At 45.0% G+C, this 6,175-nt stretch overlaps 1 long non-coding RNA gene across 1 annotated transcript in view; it reads left to right on the top strand.

Annotated features, from left to right (window-relative positions):
* The window catches only part of LOC119472782, a 9,035-nt gene extending 3,805 nt beyond the window's left edge, over positions 1–5,230 (top strand). Inside the window, exon 3 of the long non-coding RNA XR_005201970.1 lies at positions 5,111–5,230. This is a non-coding gene — a long non-coding RNA (uncharacterized LOC119472782). The remainder of the gene's footprint in view (positions 1–5,110) is intronic.
* The last annotated feature ends 945 nt before the right edge of the window (positions 5,231–6,175 follow it).

The following is a 6,175-nucleotide window of genomic DNA, read 5'->3' on the forward strand; positions in this document are numbered from 1 at the left end:
AGACGGGGTTTCGCTTATGTTACCCAGGCTGGAGTGCAATGGCGCGATCTTGGCTCACCGCAACCTCCGCCTCCTGGCAATTCTCAGGCAATTCTCCTGCCTCAGCCTCTTGAGTAGCTGGGATTACAGGCACGCACAACCATGCCCAGCTAATGTTTTGTATTTTTTTTTTAGTAGAGACGGGGTTTCACCATGTTGACCAGGATGGTCTCGATCTCTTGACCGTGATCTACCCGCCTCGGCCTCCCAAAGTGCTGGGATTACAGGCTTGAGCCACCGCGCCCGGTCATGGGCAATTCTTGATAGCAAGTGTTGATGAGGTATCACTTGTAATAGCACAAGCCTGCCTTGTCATTTGAAGATAAACTTATGGTGGGTCAGTATTGCAATATACCTTGAATGAGTAGTTAATACAATGATTGCCAGAATTAATAGAAGAATAACTTTTCATGACACATTTACTCCTGTACTATGGCAAGCTGATATGAATGAAGATGAACAGAAAACTTGACTGCTCACAAGGCGCGATGACCACTGAATTCTGCCCTGTGCTTGTGAGATTTCAGTTCTTTGAGTGCTTTTTAAAAAATGTGAACTATTCCTGCAAGAGATGATTTGGTCACGCATGGCTAAGAGAGTAGACTTTTCATTCATTGACAATGTCTTGTGTATTTGTGTGTGCAGGTACACAGCCACATGCTTTGTGCAGGTCCCTCTAGCCTCTTCCATTCTGATCTGGTTTTTGTGGGGCATTACTTTCTTGGAGATGGGCCTTTATTCTTTGTCTTTGAGCAAGGGTCCTCAATCTCAGGGCCACGGACCAGTACCGGTCCATGGCCTGTTAGGAACCAGGCCGCACAGCAGGAGGCGAGGGGCAGGCAAGCAAGCATCACCGCTGGAGATCCGCCTCCCATCAGACCAGCGGCAGCGTTGATGCTCATAGGAGCACGAACCCTACTGTGAACTGTGCATGTGAAGGATCTGGGTTGTGGACCCTTATGAGAATCTAATGCTTGATAATCTAAGGTAGAACAGTTTCATCTGGAAACCGTACCCACTGAGCCCACAATGCACCCTGTGGCAAAACAAGTCTTCCACAAAAAAAAGGTTGGGGACCACTGTCTCAGAGAATGTATGTGCTCAGGCGTCATGCTTCAAATCACAGTCTTTCCTAAATTTTTTATTGTTTTGAGACAAAGTCTTGCCCTGTCACCTGGCCTGTCTTTCCTGATTTTTTTTTTTTGTGTGTGACAGAGTCTTGCTCTGTCACCCAGGCTGGAGTGCGGTGGCTCAACCTCGGCTCACTGCAAACTCCACCTCCCAGATTCGAGTGATTCTCCTGCCTCAGCCTCCTGAGTAGCTGGGATTACAGGCATGCACCACTGCGCCCAGCTAATTTTTGTATTTTTAGTAGAGATGGTTGGTCTGGATCTCTTGACCTCGTATCCGCCTGCCTCAGCCCTTCAAAGTGCTGGGATTACAGGTGTGAGCCACCGCCCCGGCCTCCTGATTTTAATCATGAGTCTGGCTCCCCCAAAAAAGCTCTGGAGAAATGTCTGCCACTCATTCTGTACCTTCTGCAAAGGTTCCTTTCTCTCTTTCTGGCCAGGCTCCCCCTCCATCTGTGTCTTGCCCCAGGATAGGATGGGAGGGTGTCCGGTTGCTCTCCATTTGGCTGGAAGAGTAACTTCCTGAAAAGAGTACTTCATTGGGCAGAATTATGGCCCTTTGATACTTGATGTTTAAGGACAGGAAGAAGTCTTCTGCCTGGCGACGGAAGTGCAGGAGCATTACCTGTTAACCACTTTATGTCCCACATCCTGTAGGCTACAGACTGCCCAACTTAACCGTTTTATGCATTTGCATTTTTAATTTTTTTTAAGGAGAAACAAGTTGTGTCATAAATATATGCAAGCTCAATCTTTGAATACTTCAACTTTTAGGAGAAATGCTCTTCACATGTTGCAAGATTTCACAAAAGAATAATGCAGAAATGAATAACGAATTGGAAATTTTTGGTAACTTCCATTTCCTTTTTTATTCCCAGTGGTCCACTTAACTGGTCGTAACAACAACAAAAAAGTCACTTCCAGGACAGTCGCTTCCTGGAGTTCTACCTGCAGGAAGCCATTGATTAATTCCAACTTTCTAAACGTACCTACTGATTCCTGTTTTGGACTGTATATTTGTCTTTTTGTATTAATATGTACATGAGAACCAAAATTCCAGAGCTAGCAGATTTTAATGAAGAATAACAGCACGTATGTAATGTGTTTACACAGCAAGGCTGAACAATTTTCTCTAAATTTATTTGTTTTCATGCTTTCACATACAGAGTTGGAGAAGGGAAGAGGACAATTCTGGATCAAGGCAGTACTTGCAGGAGCTCTCAGGGTGGGGCAGTTCTCAGTTTGAGAAGCCAGGATGGGCCTCTGATCACGGACGTGCTGCGCATACATTTCTTCACCTGCTTTCTCCCTTTATAAGTAAATATTTCATATTCTTGTCCTTGGGCTCATTAAAAGAAGAAAAACATGAAGTCTTTCTGTGGTTTGCTCTTTCTTGGCTCAGGAAAGTGAAATTGAAGGCGAAAATCACCCCGGGCAGAATGGAAATGTCAAACTTTCCAAGTCAACTTTTCCTGGGTTAAAATCAAACAGGGCCGGGAAGGATCAAATCTTCTTTTCTTGGCTTCACAAATACAAGGAAATAAACAACTTACTACAAGGGAAAGGGTTCTGTGCCCGCAGCGGAGCTTGTTAGGTTTGGATTTGAGAGAGGAGAATGAAGCAAAATACACAAATCCAGGCCTGGACTTTCAGGGTAGCTGAGAGTGACTTCTTTCCTCACTACTGCCATAACCTCTGTCAGCACGTGGCTGTGGCAGTGATGATCACTGCTACTAACTGGGCACCTGCCGAAGAGCAGGTTCTTGACATATGGAATTTCAATGTCTCACAATAGCCTAGCAGAAACAGGTGATCTTACTCTTGTTTTGTAGATGAGTGGGACGGAGGCTCAGAGAGGTTTGTCTGATAATCCAAATCACATATCCAGTAAATAGAAAAATTGGGCTTTGAATTTACCACTGCTTGACTCCAAAACGTACTATTTTCCTACCTACGTTTCTTCCTTTGCTTATTGTAGAGGTCCCATTGTCCTGAAAGTTAGAAAGACTAAGTCCAGAGGGAGCCGGGAAAATGCCATCATCATCCCTGATGGTTCTAGTGAGGGCCGAAGTGCTGGGGTGGGCTGTCACAAGCCGTTTTGATTCCAAGGGTAGGGAGATGCATCTTCCATGGTGTGAGAGGGCTGAGTGAGGAATCAGGGCGTCAGAAAGAGCGGTTCCAAGGGGATGTCGATTGCATTTGAGTGAATACTGGGAGCAGGCGAACATGAATGTGCTTTCTGCTCATGGCTGTCTCCACTCGTCTGCATGTGATCACTGGAATTAAATTATCTTACACATTTTATTAGACATTCTGTGAGTCATGTCTTAAAATTGTATTGAGGAGTATACCTGGAGATTGCACGATATATTTAAGAGGCAAGAAGGGCCTCTGAAAACTGTGGCTCATTTGCGGTGAGGTCACAGGGGCATGACGGTGCATTCAGAGGCATCGGCTGTCAGTCAGAAGATGGGTGGTCTCGTCCCTGCTCTACAGCTCGGCTACCCAGCCACTAAACTGCTTAGGGCCGGCCGGGAGCACTCATGGTCATATAAAAAGAATAACTACTGTCTTCAATGGCGAGCATTTACCATGCTATAGGCATTAGATTAGTTGTTTTATATACAATGATCATTTAATTTTCATAACCACTTTTCCAACTCACTCCTAAAAGGGCAAGATTTATTTATAATTTTTTTTTTTAAGATAGAGTGTCCCTCTGTCACACAGGCTAGAGTGCAGTGGTACCATCTCAGCTCACTGCAACCTCTGCCTCCTGGGTTGGCCAGGCTGGTATTGAACTCCTGACCTCAAGTGATCCAATCTCGGCCTCCCAAAGTGCTGGGATTACAGGTGTGAGCCACCATGCCCGGCCTTATTTATGACTAAAATAGGCAATGCTGAGAAACACTTTGGTATCGCAGTGCAAGGGCCTCTGAAACTCCTGTCTCCATGAAAGCAACAAGAACACTGTAAAAAAAATGGTCAAAACCAACTTTTTCAAAACTCTGGAAATTAACAAAAGACTTGCAATAATATCAGGGGCATTTGTTCAAGTAAAATGGCTGAATCTTGGCAAGGACCATGAGCCCTGTGGAGCTTTCTGTTGATCTGTTACTTTTTGATTACACTGGGTCTTTGATTCTTTGATGTTTCTATTCTCAAGTCTAGCTTTTTTTTTTTTTTTTTTTTTTTGCATAGGACTCAGGCCTCTGAAATCAACTCCAATGGGCTTCTCACCTCTAAGTGATATTATCTCACAGCGTCTTTGTTGGCAGGGATGTCTGGCCCATTAGATGGAACTGTCTTGTGCCTCAGACTTGCCCACAGGCTCACAGAAATGACTGACTGAGACTTAAAACAGAGAACTAAACCCGAAAATACAAGTAAAGCTTCAAAGTCAACATGAATGAGGATTTAACAAAATATCTGAAAAATAAAACATCATAGTCCCACTCATTCAGCTATTAAATTTAGGGTTTTTGGAACTTTCATTACATTAGCAAATTATCTGTGGATTAAACTTTTTTCACTTTGAAAAAACTCCTAAGTATCTAGATGATCTCCAAGCAATGACTGTTAACCTTAAATGAGTTACTGAGAGCAACAGAAACTTCAAAGTCATATGATAAAATTCTACTTAAGGTGGAACGTGTGTTGTACTGGACCGAGCGTAGAAAGTTAGCACCAAGACAGAAATATGCCAGATTGCAGGGTCATTTATTATGCCAGCGACCACAGAGGACTCACGTCTCTCCAACCTGTGGCGTCGAAAGGAGGGTGCCAAGACTTTTTATACCCGAAAAACCACCTTGGGAGTGGGGGTGAGGAGCGGGGATGGGGATGAAAAGGTTTTAGACATTTTCATCTAAAAGGGGCCAGGGCATTTTGTAATTCACCTCCTGGGCGGAGACCAGGGTGGGGTCTCCGGACATTCCAAGGGCCAGCAGTTATTGTGAGGAAAATGGGGCAGCCGTTGCAACTTATTTAAAACACAGTTTTGCATTTTGTAAAGATGGTGTTGCTCAGGTTCTGGCTTTAGGCCAGCACAATATCACACATGGATATGTTTTTGTCTTTGATGTGATGTAGGGGCCCTAAAAGTCAGTGTCATAGGACCCAGAGAGAGCTTACTGTGGCCTTGGCTGTGAAGAATAGAGCTTTACAAATGTGATTATTGCAATGTAGAAAAATCCATTAACTACTCTGAAGAATCTACAGAAATAACGCCATCGCCCCAAAAGTAATGCCATCAGCCAGGAGCCCCTGAACCGCTACACCAGTGGCTCCCAAATCTACCCCATCATCCAAATTGCTGGGAAGAATGTGTGGCAGGGTGGTGCCTGGGAATTGGTGTCTTAACCAGCACTCCAAGTGATCCTGACGACAGGCCAGTTTTGGGAAACACTGGACTTGACCCGAAGGTCTTCCCATCCCATCTCATCTCATTTCATTTCATTTTGCCCTTGGTTTGCTCTTTTGGACAAGAACAGCTGATCACTCTCATCCTGACCACAAGTCTTCTGACCCTGACTGCTGCCAAGTCTTTCTTACGCAAGCAGGAGAAGCCTAACAGCGTTCAGAGCACAGTCAGACACAGCCGTGTCTTCTGCCTTGTCCTTCCCAAACCTCTCCCAATCCACGAGAGCTTCCTTCCCAAACACTCTTCCTCTGTCCTCTCCTCCTTCCATCACCCTTACATGCCCTCTCACTCTCAGATGCTGGCTGGGGGGGGTTCTTCTCTTTCCTGCTCTTTTGTTCCAAGTCACACCATCTGCAAAATGTTTTCCATTCTAGTTTTGCAATAACAGGCAGCAGCTATTACTGCTGGAGGCCAAGAGGCTGGAGAGAGGAAATAAATAGTGTTACATCCTGCTGAGGCCACCAGCAGAGCCAATTATTGAAGAGAGGGAAGTGAGAGATTCACCTTTGCTTTTCTGGGTACTGTACCTTTCCTTGGGCGGGAAGTCAATTGGACCAACAGCATGATGGGGCCAGCTAGGACC

Source organism: Cebus imitator, unplaced genomic scaffold (genome assembly GCF_001604975.1).
Source record: "Cebus imitator isolate Cc_AM_T3 unplaced genomic scaffold, Cebus_imitator-1.0 Scaffold6, whole genome shotgun sequence".
In the NCBI taxonomy this organism is placed as follows: domain Eukaryota; kingdom Metazoa; phylum Chordata; class Mammalia; order Primates; family Cebidae; genus Cebus; species Cebus imitator.